The sequence below is a fragment of the Xenopus laevis genome, chromosome 5S (genome assembly GCF_017654675.1).
Source record: "Xenopus laevis strain J_2021 chromosome 5S, Xenopus_laevis_v10.1, whole genome shotgun sequence".
Classification (NCBI taxonomy): Eukaryota; Metazoa; Chordata; class Amphibia; order Anura; family Pipidae; genus Xenopus; species Xenopus laevis.
Genome location: NC_054380.1, coordinates 47,905,962 through 47,922,234, shown reverse-complemented (window position 1 = coordinate 47,922,234; position 16,273 = coordinate 47,905,962).

The window sequence follows — 16,273 nt, the reverse complement described above, 5'->3', positions numbered from 1 at the left end:
TAACAATTTTGACTCTGGTTGGTGCTGGTGGTGGTGAACTACTAGGAGGAGCAGCACACCAGTCCCACTCCCCAACACAGCTAGACTAATAGCACTGGGCTCTTACAGTAGCAAAGTAAAAAAAACAAAAAAGAAAATAAAAGCAGTCCTTACAAGGACTATTGGGTTACAGGCAGCAGTCAGCAGATGAGAGATCAGCAGCAGGACAGCTGCCCACAGCAGATACATACAGAGCACTGCAGTAGAAGGTAGATAACTAGCCAGCAAAGCTACCTAACCTAAAATGTCCATCAAATCCTTGCAGAGTTCTGTAAAGGGCAGAAATCACACTACATTTCTAAACTTGTGTAATAAACTGCTTTAAAACATCCGGCGTCTACATGCCAATCAAGTCGTGTAAAGGTTACAGCCTGTTCACACGCAAAGACAAAACGCGGCGCTTACTGCAACGCAAAAAAACGCAAAGAGCTTTCATGAATGATACCGTCAAGTGAGCAAATAATAGTTTTTAATTACTAGTTGCTTGTCACCTCCAGGATGTTCGTCCTGTTGGTGGCAATATTTCTGTAGTGGTGTGTTTAGCAGTCACCATGCTTGTGCGCACGTGCACGGTCAGGCAGAGGTAATTCAATGTACAGTGAAGTGAACCAAAAAACACTGATTCTGCAGTGTGGGCCCAGTTTTGGTCTACTTTATTGATCACCTGCGGTGACCATAAAAGATGCGATTTTGCCACTGTTGCAGAACCCTGAAAAATTAGGCATGTGTACTTTCCTGAAAAATTATGTTTTTTTTGTCGCAGCCACTGAAGCACAGAGGCCAGAAAAAATATGCCATATAAATGCTGTAAATATGAATTTTTTTGGTTGCAGCCACTGAAGCACAGAGGCCAGAAAAAATATGCCATATAAATGCTGAAAATATGAATTTTTTTTTGTCGCAGCCACTGAAGCACAGAGGCCAGAAAAAATATGCCATATAAATGCTGAAAATATGAATTTTTTTTTGTCGCAGCCACTGAAGCACAGAGGCCAGAAAAAATATGCCATATGAATGCTAAAAATATAAAAAAAAATTGTCGCAGCCACTGAAGCACAGAGGCCAGAAATAATATGCCATATAAATGCTGAAAATATGAATTTTTTTTTGTCGCAGCCACTGAAGCACAGAGGCCAGAAAAAATATGCCATATAAATGCTGAAAATATGAATTTTTTTTTGTCGCAGCCACTGAAGCACAGAGGCCAGAAAAAATATGCCATATGAATGCTAAAAATATAAAAAATTTTGTCGCAGCCACTGAAGCACAGAGGCCAGAAAAAATATGCCATATAAATGCTGAAAATATGAATTTTTTTTGTCGCAGCCACTGAAGCACAGAGGCCAGAAAAAATATGCCATATAAATGCTGAAAATATGAATTTTTTTGGTTGCAGCCACTGAAGCACAGAGGCCAGAAAAACTCAGGATTTACCTGTCCAAAAAGTTTTGATTAAAATGAAACCAGTAGGGTTTGCACCCTAGTTTGTAACGGTGGCGGAGGGAGGAGGACGCTAAAGGACAGCTGTGTGTGGAGTCATGCGGCGTGCAGAGAAGGACAGCTGCATGGGGAGTCAGAACAAGTCTTCCGGCGTGCAGTAACCCTCCGAGATCCATGCCTCGTTCATTTTAATAAAGGTCAGGTAATCCACACTTTTGTGACCTAGGCGAGTTCTCTTCTCAGTTACAATCCCTCCTGCTGCACTGAAGGTCCTTTCTGAGAGGACACTTGAGGCGGGGGCAAGACAAGGGTTCATGGCAAATTGTGACAGCTCTGGCCACAGATCAAGCCTGCGCACCCAGTAGTCCAGGGGTTCATCGCTCCTCAGAGTGTCGATATCTGCAGTTAATGCCAGGTAGTCCGCTACCTGCTGGTCGAGGCGTTCTTTGAGGGGGGATCCAGAAGGGTTCTGGCACTGCCTTGGACTGAAAAACCTTTGCATGTCTGACGTTACAGAGTGGCCAAAGTGCATTGTCCTTGCAGGTGCGCTCGTGGCAGGATTACTGGCACCTCTGCCCCTGGAATGTTGATGAGTTCCTGAAGTGACATCACCCTTAAAAGCATTGTACAACATGTTTTGCAGGCTGGTTTGTAAATGCAGCATCCTTTCGGACTTGTGGTACGTTGGTAACATTTCTGCCACTTTATGCTTGTACCGAGGGTCTAGTAGCGTTGCGACCCAGTACAGGTCCTTCTCCTTAAGCCTCTTGATATGGGGGTCCTTCAACAGGCATGACAGCATGAAAGACCCCATTCTCACAAGGTTGGATGCAGAGGTATCCATCTCCGCTTCCTCGTTATCAAGGACTATATCATCCACGGTCTCCTCCCCCCAGCCACGTACAAGACCAGGGGTCCCCAAAAGGTCACCACAAGCCCCCTGGGAAGCCTGCTCCTGTTGGTCCTCCTCCTCCACAAAGCCACCTTCCTCCTCTGACTCCACTTCTGACACCTCTCCCTGCGTTGCAGCAGGAGCCTGGGCTCGTTCTGGTGATTCCGACCAGAAATCGTGCGCTTCCTGCTCCTCGTCACGCTGGTCTACAGCCTCATCTGTCACTCGTCGCACGGCACGCTCCAGGAAGAAAGCAAAGGGTATTAGGTCGCTGATGGTGCCTTCGGTGCGACTGACCATGTTTGTAACCTCTTCAAAAGGGCGCATGAGCCTGCAGGCATCGCGCATAAGCACCCAGTAACGGGGGAAAAAAATCCCAGCTCTGCAGATCCAGTCCTACCACCCAGTTCAAACAGGTATTCATTGACGGCTCTTTGTTGTTGCAGCAGACGTTCAAACATGAGGAGCGTTGAATTCCAGCGAGTCTGGCTGTCGCAAATTAAACGCCTGACTGGCATGTTGTACCGCTGCTGAATGTCAGCAAGGCGTGCCATGGCTGTGTAGGAATGTCTGAAATGGGCCGACACCTTCCTGGACTGCCTGAGAATGTCCTGGAATCCTGGGTACTTCGAGACAAAACGTTGGACTATTAAATTCAGAACATGTGCCATGCAGGGCACATGTGTTAAATTGCCCAGTCTCAGTGCTGCCAACAGATTGCTTCCGTTGTCACACACCACTTTTCCGATCTTCAGTTGGTGTGGGGTCAGCCACCGATTGGCCTGTGACTGCAGAGATGACAGGAGTACAGATCCGGTATGGTTTCTGCTTTCCAGGCACGTCATCCCCAAGACAGCATGACAACGGCGTACCTGGCACCTCGAATAGCCTAGGGGGAGCTGGGGGTGCACAGGTGTGGAGGAGGAGGACCCAGCAGCAGAGGAGGAGGAAGCAGAGGAAGAAGATGAGGTAGAGAGCGAAGGAGGAGTAGAGGTGGTGGCAGAACCGCGTGCAATCCGTGGCGGTGACACCAACTCCACTGTTGTTGTTGAGCCACGCATTCCCTGCTTCCCAGCCATAAGCAAGTTCACCCAGTGGGCAGTGTAGGTGACATACCTGCCCTGACCATGCTTGTTGGACCATGGGTCAGTAGTCATATGGACCTTTGCCCCAACACTAAGTGACAGAGATGCGGTGACTTGGCTCTGCACATGGTGGTACAGGTGTGGTATTCCCTTCTTGGAAAAGAAATTGCGGCTGGGTACCTTCCACTGTGGTGTCCCAATTGCTACAAATTTGCGGAAGGCCTCAGAGTCCACCAGCTGGTATGGTAAAAGCTGGCGGGTTAAGAGTGCAGACAAGCCAGCTGTCAGACGCCGGGCAAGGGGGTGACTCGCAGACATTAGCTTCTTACGCTCAAACATGGCCCTCACAGAAACTTGGCTGGGGGCAGATGACTGGGAACTGGTGGTCAAGGTGGAAGGCGGAGTGGAGGGTGGTTCAGACGGGTCAAGGACAGCAGAGGTAGAGCAGTAAGATGCTGGACCAGAAGGAGTGTGGCTTTTAGTTTGTCTGCTGCCTTTGAGGTGTTGCTCCCATAGTGCTTTGTGCTTGCCGTTCATGTGCCTTCGCATAGAAGTTGTACCTATGTGGGTGTTGGGCTTCCCAAGACTCAGTTTCTGACTGCACTCATTGCAAATTACAACGCTTTTGTCAGAGGCACACACTAAAAAAATCCCACACTGCTGAGCTTTTTGAAGCTGGCAATCTGGCGGTAACAGTAGAAGTTGGCGGCAATGGCGGATGCGTTGGCCGGCTGACCACAGGTGCCGATACATGTTGTTGCCCTACTGTTCCCTGCGAGCTGTCCTCCCTGCTTCTTCTAAGTCTTATTCTCCTCCTGCCTCTCTGACTCTCCGTCTCTCCATCTGAACTATCCTCCTCTTGCTCTCTTCTACTGGGCACCCACAAAACATCAATCTCCTCATCATCATTCTCCTCAGATGCATCAATTTCTTCTAACAGCTCACAGAAGGAAGCAGCAGCGGGGACCTCCTCATCACTCATTATGTTCATCTCTGTTGTGTTGTCTGCCAGAATTATATCTGGTGTAACGTCCTCATCTCCTTCATCTTCTTCTGCCAATAATGGTTGCGCATCACTCAGTTCAAGAAACTCATGTGTAAATAACTCCTCTGACTCCAGTGAAGAAGGGGCGCCGGTGGTGGAGGAAGTGTTACGTGGGGTGCCCATAGCAGAGGAGGATGAGGATGTTGTGGCAAAGTTAGAAACGGTAGAGGATGGGGTGTGCTGTGTAAGCCAGTCAACTACCTCTTCAGCATTTTGGGAGTTCAGGGTAATTGCCTTTGTAAAACTGGGCAATTTCCTAGGGCCACAGGATAGCATAGCAGCACGGCCCCTAGTGCCTCTGCGTGGCGGCCTGCCTTTGCCTGGCATTTTTTTTAAAACAACAACAACAACTCAGGTGGTGTTTCTGGAGACGGTATTATTATTGATATTTAGACAGAATGTGAACAAGCTCACACAGCTAGGTGGCAGTTGTTTGAAGAACACACTGGGCAAACAATGCCTGCAAGGTCAACGTATACACTACAGCAGTGGATACGGAATATATTATTGCTGCTTGAAAAACGTCACTCAGGTGGTGTTTCTGGAGACGGTATTATTATTGATATTTAGACAGAATGTGAAAAAGCTCACACAGCTAGGCGGCAGTTGTTTGAAGAACACACTGGGCAAACAATGCCTGCAAGGTCAACGTATACACTACAGCAGTGGATACGGAATATATTATTGCTGCTTGGAAAACGTCACTCAGGTGGTGTTTCTGGAGACGGTATTATTATTGATATTTAGACAGAATGTGAACAAGCTCACACAGCTAGGCAGCAGTTGTTTGAAGAACGCACTGGGCAAACAATGCCTGCAAGGTCAACTTATACACTACAGCAGTGGATACGGAATATATTATTGCTGCTTTAAAAACGTCACTCAGGTGGTGTTTCTGGAGACGGTATTATTATTGATATTTAGACAGAATGTGAAAAAGCTCACACAGCTAGGCGGCAGTTGTTTGAAGAACACACTGGGCAAACAATGCCTGCAAGGTCAACGTATACACTACAGCAGTGGATACGGAATATATTATTGCTGCTTGGAAAACGTCACTCAGGTGGTGTTTCTGGAGACGGTATTATTATTGATATTTAGACAGAATGTGAACAAGCTCACACAGCTAGGCGGCAGTTGTTTGAAGAACACACTGGGCAAACAATGCCTGCAAGGTCAACGTATACACTACAGCAGTGGATACGGAATATATTATTGCTGCTTGAAAAACGTCACTCAGGTGGTGTTTCTGGAGACGGTATTATTATTGATATTTAGACAGAATGTGAAAAAGCTCACACAGCTAGGCGGCAGTTGTTTGAAGAACCACACTGGGCAAACAATGCCTGCAAGGTCAACGTATACACTACAGCAGTGGATACGGAATATATTATTGCTGCTTGGAAAACGTCACTCAGGTGGTGTTTCTGGAGACGGTATTATTATTGATATTTAGACAGAATGTGAACAAGCTCACACAGCTAGGTGGCAGTTGTTTGAAGAACACACTGGGCAAACAATGCCTGCAAGTGCACTACTATTGGTGCACTACTATGAAGAACAGCAAACAGCACTGGACACGTTAAAGAACAGTAAGATAAGTAAAATAAAAAAAATATATATATGTATATTAAAAAAAAAAATTACTCTGGTTGGTGCTGAACTACTAGGAGCAGAACACCAGTCCCACTCCCCAACACAGCTAGACTAATAGCACTGGGCTCTTATAGTAGCAAAGTAAAAAAACAAAAAAGAAAATAAAAGCAGTCCTTACAAGGACTATTGGGTTACAGGCAGCAGTCAGCAGATGAGAGATCAGAAGCAGTGCCCACAGCAGCTACATACAGAGCACTGCACTGCACTGTCCCTCAAATCACTCAACAGCTCTCTCCCTACACTAGCTCTTCCAAGCACACACAGGCAGAATGAAAAAACACTGCAGGGCTTCAGTTTATATATGGAAGGGGAGTGGTCCAGGGGGTGTGGGGGTGGTCCAGGAGGGAGAGCTTCCTGATTGGCTGCCATGTATCTGCTGGTCTGGGGTGAGAGGTCAAAAATAAGCGCCAGCTAAGGCGAACCCAAATTGGCGAACGTCGCGCGACATCCCTACACACAACACAACAAATCCCAGATCTCATTATTACAACAAATGCATCTCTTGAAGGCTGGGAAGGGTTTTCCAGGAAAAGAGCTGTAAGAAGACTGGTCCTTAAATGAAAAGCTATACCACAAAAATCCAGCAAACAGCGATATCATACATCAACAGGATGGGTGGTACACGGTGACAATAGTTATGCAGGGAGGCAGTCAATCTCTGGAACTGGGCCTTACACCAGAATCTATACATATCTACAAAATACCTTCCACAGTTTCAGAATGAGATTGCAGACTCGCAAACTCTCGTGGTGACTCTTCACAGCCATCTGTTTCACAAAATCCAGAGTATGTTGGGAGTCAGGCACATAGTTCTCTTTGCCTCTCCAACATCAGCATGAACAAATATATCTCCAGATTCTGGTCAAAAGGCACTTGGAAGATGGAAGGTGCGGGAAGAGCAGATCACAGACCTGGGTCATATATCTTACAGAAGATTATAGCAGGCTCCCTTCAGACCAGTCAAGATTAATACTATCACAGGCTGGATATTGTCAGCTATGACTAGAGCAGCAGCAGACACTAGGTCAGAGGTATGCCAGTAATCATGAAAGCTGCTTCTGTGTAGATAGTCCTCATCCAAAACCTTTGTCATGCACTACTGGAAGTCATCTGAGATGGAGAGTGTAGCATTTATTAAAGCTACTACTAGGTGCGTGTTACTCTCCCACATGCTTTTGCTATGTGGTACCTCCCAGATGAACAAATAAGTGTTTGCTGGAATCTATTACTTGCAAACAACATTTGTTTTATGGAATAGATTGTCACCTAGCAACAGTGTCTATCCCTCCCTCCCTCCACCTCATGGATTCAGTCTTGAGAGGAGTCCTAGTAGTTCTACCAAATGTGTAATTATTTTCATTCTACATACTACGGGTCAGAAGTGGAGACCCACCAATCCCTGCAGTCGAGATGAAGTGTGAATAACTAGTTAACTGCTGAAGCCCTCCATCCTAAACATTTCTATAGATATTAGAATTAAAAACTTGATCGAACCAGAGAGATCTTATTATGACTGTTCTTGTTTCCTTTTCAATCTTTTCTTTATTCATGGTTATTGTTGTTATTATTATAAAAGTTAATATCTCTAACCATAAACAGTGTAGCAACAGGGGCATAACTGTAATATTTTATGAAATGCAGTTCATCTATCAAACTGCAATGGTAAAATGCAACATTTACAATGGAAATCATACTATATACCATTCGTATATTTCAGGTGTACCTAAACCATTGTACTACTGTTATCATGCTTGTAACTACTGTTTCACTATGGAGATATCCAAACCCCGTCTAACCATTGCTTGAATAAAAAAATAATTTAATTTAAAATATGTGTTATTATTTTCATTCTACTTCGGCTCCAATCAGCACGATCAGTCCACAAGCCTAAGAACATGGAAAATGAATGAACAGTTACCCCTGTACTTCAAGGATGTTGAGATTCAGCATTGCAGACCCTCTAAGTGAATAGATGATACCTGCTTTTAGACAGTTACATGTATCTGCTCACACATACATACCCTTTTGATTGTTTGCACCGGGCCTCACCAAAGGGGCCAGCACATATTAGTTACACCACTGACCAATTTGGGTTATGTGTATTTTTGCATTCAGACCACTTGTATTTAATTTGTTCAATAGTAACTTGGTTGATGGTATTGTAAAAAATGGTATCAGTGTTTGCTGACAACACAAAGCTATGCAGACCAATTCATTCCATGCAGAATGTAGGGGAATTTGGACAAGCTGGCAAGCTGGGCAGCTAAGAGACAGACAGCTAATTAGTTATAACAATGCCAGTCAGAAGCTAGAAGGAAGTACTGTCTTTTTTTACTAAAAGGGTATAGAGTCCTAAAACATGAATAGAGGAGAGAGTAATTTTGGTAAAGTCAAATTTAGAAAATAGAATATTCTAGGATAGTTTAGGTTATGGAAAGTTTTCATTATTAAGGGAATTATGGCCAAACTGCGATTGTATACAATGGAGAGGAGACACTTGTTGGGCACCTGTTGGGGATAACAATAGTTTTTTTTTTTTTTTTAAATGCCCCCCGCCAGCACTAAGATACTCGCACCGGGAGGGTCACTCGCATGCGCCTAATGAAAATGTGCCACAAATTTCTCATTATGTGCATGCAGGCGTTATGCGTGACATTTGTGACCGGACATGGCTTCTCGCAAAGGGAGCTCCCTTCTGGTGCAGGTAGCGTATCGCTGGCTGGGGCATTTTTAAAAAAAAAAAACTACTGTTATCCCCAACTGGAATGCGGGCCCGCACCTTTGGTTTTACCCAACAGGTTCCCTTTAAGTGGGGATTTAATAACTATGTATAAATATATAGAAGACCATACAATAAATTCTGATGCCTTATTCACCAGAAGATTCATTCAGCTGACACAAGGGCATCCACTGACAACAGAGGAAAGGAAGTTCCATTTTAAGGGGTGAGTTTTGAGTAAGATATTGGACCAGGAGGTTGAAAACAAGACTTTCCAACAAGTGCTAGGGAAAAGGAAGACAACAAGTGGTAAGCACAAAAGGAAAAACTGGACAATAGTTAGTGGAAAAGCTGGGTTAAGGTGAGATTTGTTTGAGTATATGGAAAAAGCACCTGCAATATGCGAAAGGTTAAATATTATGAATTAGCAACAAAATTCTGCATTTCGTCATCTGCAAACATTTTTGGGAAAATGTCCTGCAAAATTTTGCAGGATAGATTTGCTCATCATTAGTCTTGAGCAGTTCCAGTAGTCAGTGTAGTTTGATGTGACAAACAAGCATTTGGATTTAGACAACAGATAGTGTGTCTATTGAGAGATGTAGCTAGAGAAGAAAAGTTGTCAGTGGGAAAGTTTATGTCACCTAGAATAACATATGGTGTGGCACACAAGAGAGGGAGCTAAAATGCAAGGTACAAGATGGACTGACTGCTAGTTGATACAGAGGAAGACAAAAAACCTTAAAGCTTCTCTAATTTGCCTCAATTTTTTTTCCTGATTTCAAATTGCAATCAGACCTATCCCAGTATCAAGCTGTACTAAATTAATTTCAGTAACCCTGTATTTTTTCCCTTGTTTAAAAGGCATCCAACCCTTTCTTGAAGGTATATAATGAATCTATCAGTAAAACTAATACAGGGAGAAAATTTCACAACTTCACAATTCATAGTACTATTGTCAGTTAAGAGGCTGTTGGTCCAGATGAGAATGTGGACAATTCAGACGCTGGTGATGATTCGACACACACCTATATTGTCCAATTGCATTAAAGTCAATGAACGTGCATACAATTGTCGCTGGCGTCAAAATTGCAGATGCGTCGGAAATTGTCGCCATCATCAAAATAAAAACTTTCACCCATCACTAGTCACAGCGCATATACAGTTGCATTTACCATTTTACATTAGAAGCTAGATTGCATTTGATTTGATAAGAGTTCAATGCTAGGTACCTACTGTATATGTTCTTCCACGCTTTTATATGTGAATTGTCTGACACTGCATAATTAAATAATAGAGACAGATTTTGGGATTGATGAAGACCACTGCTTTAATTAACCATTTGTAAGAATTTTACATTGTCAACATGGATAACAAAACCCATACTACAGTAGTTTCTTTAACCAATATAATTTATGAAACAATATCCCCAGGAATGCTTGCCATAAAGCACCACCAACACCTGTCTTTTTGAGCTACCTATCATGCAGGCCATCCAACCTTACCTAGTAGGACCTGTGCCCACAGAGCATTTAACACATCCCAGTCGGCTACACAGCCCTAATAAATCCCGGAGTAAACCCCCAAATAACAAGCATTCCCCTGCCAGCTGTGACAGTTAAATAAAATTATACTTGCCTATCCCTGCACTAATGGTGGATGAGACATTGCCTGTAGAGAGCTGTTACACTGCCTGTGGCTCCTGCATCCTGTTATTATGTTGCCAGGCAGTGCTGCTCTGCCTCCTCCTAGCCCTGTCAGTGCCGCCCTGAGCTACTGTGCTCTGAGCGGTCAATTTTAGCATGTGAAAAAGAAACTAGAAAGCATGATAGTTTGGTAATGGTCCACTGCTAGGCACTTATATTTGTAAAAATGTGTATTTTACTCAGGGCAAACAGAATGATCTCAACAACTTATCTTAGGTCTCAATTTTGACAGTGCACAGTATACACTCTACAGCTCCAGCCAAACAAAAAATTCACAAATCTTACCTAACCATGCATTCGCAACTATTTTTTTTTCATAAGCAAGCCAGACACAAATCTGGAAGTTGTATAAGACATTTACCCCCAAATGTAATAAAAGGCACTAAGTTTGCCCCAGAGCAGTAACCAATAGCAAACAATAAGATGAATGCTTTTAAACAGGTGACCAATAAATGCTACCTTCTGATTGGTTGCTATGAGTTACTGCTCCAGGGCAAATTAGTGCCTTTTATTACATAGACCTATTAGGGGTCTGTTTATTAAAGGTCCAGTTTCGTTTTTACAAAAAAAAAAACTAAAATTTTTAGAGAATTTTTTTTTTTAGATTTATTATGCTCCAAAGCAGCACAAAATCAGAATCTGAAAATAATCCAGTTAAGACCTATCAAATTCATGTAAAAGTCAATGGCAGAGGTCTCTTAACCATTTGAAGATGTTTTTTGCCTTCACGATTTTCTGGTGTTTTGGAGTTGTTTTCAATTCAAAATGTGTTTAATTAGCGGTATTAGTGGTATTTAAGCATATAAACTCAAAACATTTGAGATATTCGTAAAAACCTGAGTTTCTCAAGTTTTTTTATCAGATTTTTCCGAGTTTAATTATTAGTAAATTAGGCAAATTCGTGGATGGGGGGTTAGGTAGAGTTTGTTTCTGGTAAAATATGAGTTTTAGTAAATAACCTCCTTTGTCAAAATTTCAAATTTAGAAAATACTACAGGTGCATGAGCGAATCATTCTATTACATTCATAATATTAATACAGTTTGGAAATCATTTCTGAAGCTCTTAGAAATTTATATTGATGCAATATCTTTCATTGCACCATACCTTCACTAAAATGTCTTCATGTACATTTGATAAATGTGTACTGTACATTATGGGGCCCATTTACTAAGGGTCGAAGTGAATTTTCGAATTCAAAAACTTCGAATTTAGAAGTAATTTTTGGGTACTTCAACTATCAAATAGGCCAAAATCCGATTCGAATTGAAAAGACTTCACAAATTCAACCATTAGAAAATCGAAGTACTGTCTCTTTAAACAACTTCGACACTTTGCCACCTTAAACCTGCCGAATTGCTGTTTAGCCTATGGGGGACGTGCTAGAACCTCTCTGGGTCTTTGGCTAAGTTTTTAGAAGTCAAAGGTTTTTTTTGTACGATCCTTCGAATCATTCGATTCAAAGGATCAAATTGCTTGATCGAACGATTTTTACTTCGCTCTAAAATGGCCGTTTTCGATCGAAAAATACTTCGACTATCGAAATATCAAATTCGATGGTCAAATTTCGAAGTTTTTTAACTTCGAAATCTGACCCTCAGTAAATCTGCCCTAGGTATTGATATAATGCATGTTGAATTTGAATGTAATTTTTTATTTTAATGTTTTGGCGATTAACATTTTAGTAACTGTACTTGTGTATTTAAACATTTCACAAGCATCAGATGTTGCTTGCATTTTAAAATCATATTTTCATATTTTTCCTTAAAATAGTTTAAACTTCCATCACACGAGTCAGTATGCAATATTTTTCACTTATACTGTAGCTCAACCTAACAATGAATAAATTAACATTTTTCAAAATATAAAAATTCTACATTTTTAATATTTCTTAATATTTCTGGTTATTATAAAATTAACAATTTCTAGATAGTATGTTCAAACCTGTTCATAGACATTATATGGGTAATTCACGACTGCAAGTACAGTTGCGCTTTGCTGCATTTAAAAATCCTATCATGCCAACATTAGCATGCGCTCCTTGCACCCCCATATAGTTGTGTTATAAATGGAGCTACTGCTACCTCTAAACAAGATGTTACGGCTGCAGCTCCTCTGAAAGAATAAAGCACACACGACTCTCATGCTAAATACTAGAAATTATACCTACCTTACTTAGAACATTTTCAGTGCAGTTGGGTCTGGTCCATGTCAAAGTGCAAACATGTCAATTTTGATGCATAGACTGCAATAGTGTCAGGCACATCACACCCTGGCAACAGAAATTATACTGGAAACATAAGAAGAAAATGCTGCATTGTGAAAAACACACAGCGATTGCACTCCAAATTGCACTTAGCCCACTATACTTTCGGTTGTAAATGGCCTTATGTCAAATAATGTAAAAAGTTGCTTAAAAAAATCACTGTTGTATAGTAATCCTTGCAGTAAACTTGCCATCTGATAGCATAAAGCATAAGACTTACCCAAGACTAATATGTCATTTTGCAATTGCACTGGATTTTCTTATAAGCACTCTTTTATGTTACCCATTCTCCAAGAAGAACTTTGCCATGTACTATGCACTATAAGTGCTGAACTTTAAAAACCACACAAAGGGGGGTTGTGGAAGCGCTTACAGGCTAAGTACATTGCATACAGTAAGTACAATGGAAGTGCAACTGATTTCGCCAAAGTTAACTACAAATATACAAAAGAGAGTTCAATGCACATTCCGGGGCACATTTACTAAGTTCGAGTGAAGGATTAGAATAAAAAAAACTTCGAATTTCGAAGTTTTTTTTGGCTACTTTGACCATCGAATTGGCTACTTCGACTACGATGTTGAATCGAACGATTCGAACTAAAAATCGTTCGACTATTCGACCATTCAATAGTCGAAGTACTGTCTCTTTAAAAAAAACTTCGACCCCCTACGTCGCCACCTAAAACCTACCGATGTGCAATGTTAGCCTATGGGGAAGGTCCCCATGGGCTTTCCTAGGTTTTTTCGATTGAAGGAAAATCGTTCGATCAATGGATTAAAATCCTTCGAATCGTTCGATTCGAAGGATTTAATCGTTCGAGTGAACGATTATTCCTTCGATCATTCGATCGAATGAATAGTGGTAAATCCTTCGACTTCGATATTTGAAGTCGAAGGATTTAACTTCGATAGTCGAATATCGAGGTTTAATTAACCCTCGATATTCGACCAATAGTAAATGTGCCCCAGAATCCCTGTTCCCTCGGTTTCACTAGTAATTTAGTATCTGTGCAAGTGTGTATACTTTCAAAAACTGTCAAGATGTCAAGAGCTGTGAGTGACAGACAAACTGCTGACTGCTTCTCAGCATGACATACTAATGACATTGATGGAGGATGATGAATGACTGGACATATCTCCACCTTACCCACTTAACCATGTGCATGACAGAAGGACCTGTGGACAAGGGTTGGTAATTTTGACAATACCTTTAAATTGATAGTACAACAGTGCATTTGTCTCCAGCAGAGATTTAGGTAGAAGATTTGTGCCCAAGAATGAGTTGCTAATGTGAAAATAATTTTCTTTTTTATTTGGAATTGCTGGAATAAAGACAGATGGAGCATACTATAGAAAGTATAACAGCGTAACCAAAGATTTAAAAGATTTTCTTCACCAAATACACAAATTCAGGCCTAGCCTGTCAAAAGTTAATATAAACACACTGATATTTTCCTTTCCTCTGCTTTCTCTCTTCCTCATTAAAGCCATTACTCCTTAAGACCATTCTTTACTCCAAAGGTAATTTGTGTTGCAAAACCAAGAGGTCTATTCTTAATGTAAATGTGAGCATGTAATGGGAGGTGAAGGGATTAGTGGGATTTTAAAATGGCAATAGCACTCACAGTATGCATATAACAGGTTGACAGAGACAGATCATCGCTTTCCAAATTTAGGGCAAGATTCAAATCAACCACAAAAAAAAGTTATTTAAAGGTTTAACAACAACTTATGGGCGAGATTCAGTTTGAGGAGAAAAACTTCTAATTCAGCCCCAGTTTTTCCCCATAAATTTTAATAACGTTTTTATGTGATAAACATGGAGATACATTTTCCTCATTAAAGTGCATCTGGGACAAGCTACAAAGACTAGATGACCCAAAACACAAGAATCTATCAATTTATTTACACTTGTCCATTTGTGAGCAATAATTGCTAGTAAAGGTATGGGATCCATTATCCTGAACCCCATTATCCAGAAATCTCCAAATTACGGAATGGCCATATCCCATAGACCCTATTATAATGAAATAATCCAAATTTGTAAAAATTATTTCTTTTTTCTTTGTAATAATGAAACAGTAACTTGTACTTGATCCCAACTAAGATATATTTTTTCCTTATTGGAGGCAAAACCAGCCTATTGGTTTTTTTTAATGTTTACATGATTTTCTAGTAGACTTAATATTTACTAAATGGTGAATTGTCGCCAGCGAGCGATTCACACCCATCGCTACGCTTCTCCAGCCGCAAATGCGCTCAGACTACACTAATTCACTTAAATGCAGAGTTTCGCCGAGGGCGCCGAACGCTGGCAACTTCTCGCTAGTGTTACTTCGGCAATGCTAGTATTTGATTGTGAAGATGTGCTATTATTCATTTCGAAACTTCACTCGGGATCTTGCGGTCAGGTCAATTTGCATAGGGCGGGAAATTTATAGTTGTATGGATGTCTTTATGTTAACTGTTGGTGCATATACAAATTACACTTTTAAAAACACAAGTCCAGGGAACCTTAATAAAGACAATAGAGATATCCTAATGCCCTACACGTGCCCACTGTAAAATTAATGTTCCATATGTTAGCAAATGTATGGGGAAAACCGGTTACCAAAAAAAAGTTTGTTAGGTCTTTTGCAGGAAATCAGGCTGAAAAAAGGAAAAGACGCTATTGTTTTTGGACTTTGATATATTTTTGGCTCACAGAATATAATGTAAGTGACAGAAGATTGAGGAAGATCTAGCTACTTTAATGCACTTCGCCTGGTCTGAGGTGGAGCAGGCAACTCTGGAAAAAGAGGAAACGTTCAGTAAAATCTGCATTTTAGTGAATTTGCAAAGTTGCGTCCATTTGCCAGAGCAAAAAGTCACCTGGCGATAGAGTGCCAAGCACCAGTCTCTGGAATTGACTCCTGCGCCCATCAGTAAATCAGTGATATCCCTCCAGATGGCAACGCTGGCGAAAAGTCGCTAACGTTAGCCACTTCGCCCTTTAATAAATCTGCCCCATTGTATGAAGATCCAAATTACGGAAAGATCCATTATCCGGAAAACCCCAGGTCCAGAGCATTCTGGATAACAGGTCCCATAGTGAGATTTGGAACACCACCACAAGTAGAGGCAATGAAAATGCCATTTGTGCCATAGCCCTAAGCAAAGAAGACAGGAGATAGTATTGTACGTCACTTTATTACAAAAAGTGGCAAGAATACAAACATTCACTGCATAAAAAAGACAGAATCTTCATTTTAAAAATACAAAATTAAATACAACAAATACCTGCTTTAGGTTATGCACTACTTTCAAAGTCAGACCATTTCCTAACCATATCCTTGTCCAATTATCATCTTAAATCATGTTTGAGATTGTCCTTCCCTCTTGGCAAAAGTGATGCTACCTCTATTCTGATGGGGGACTGATAAATAC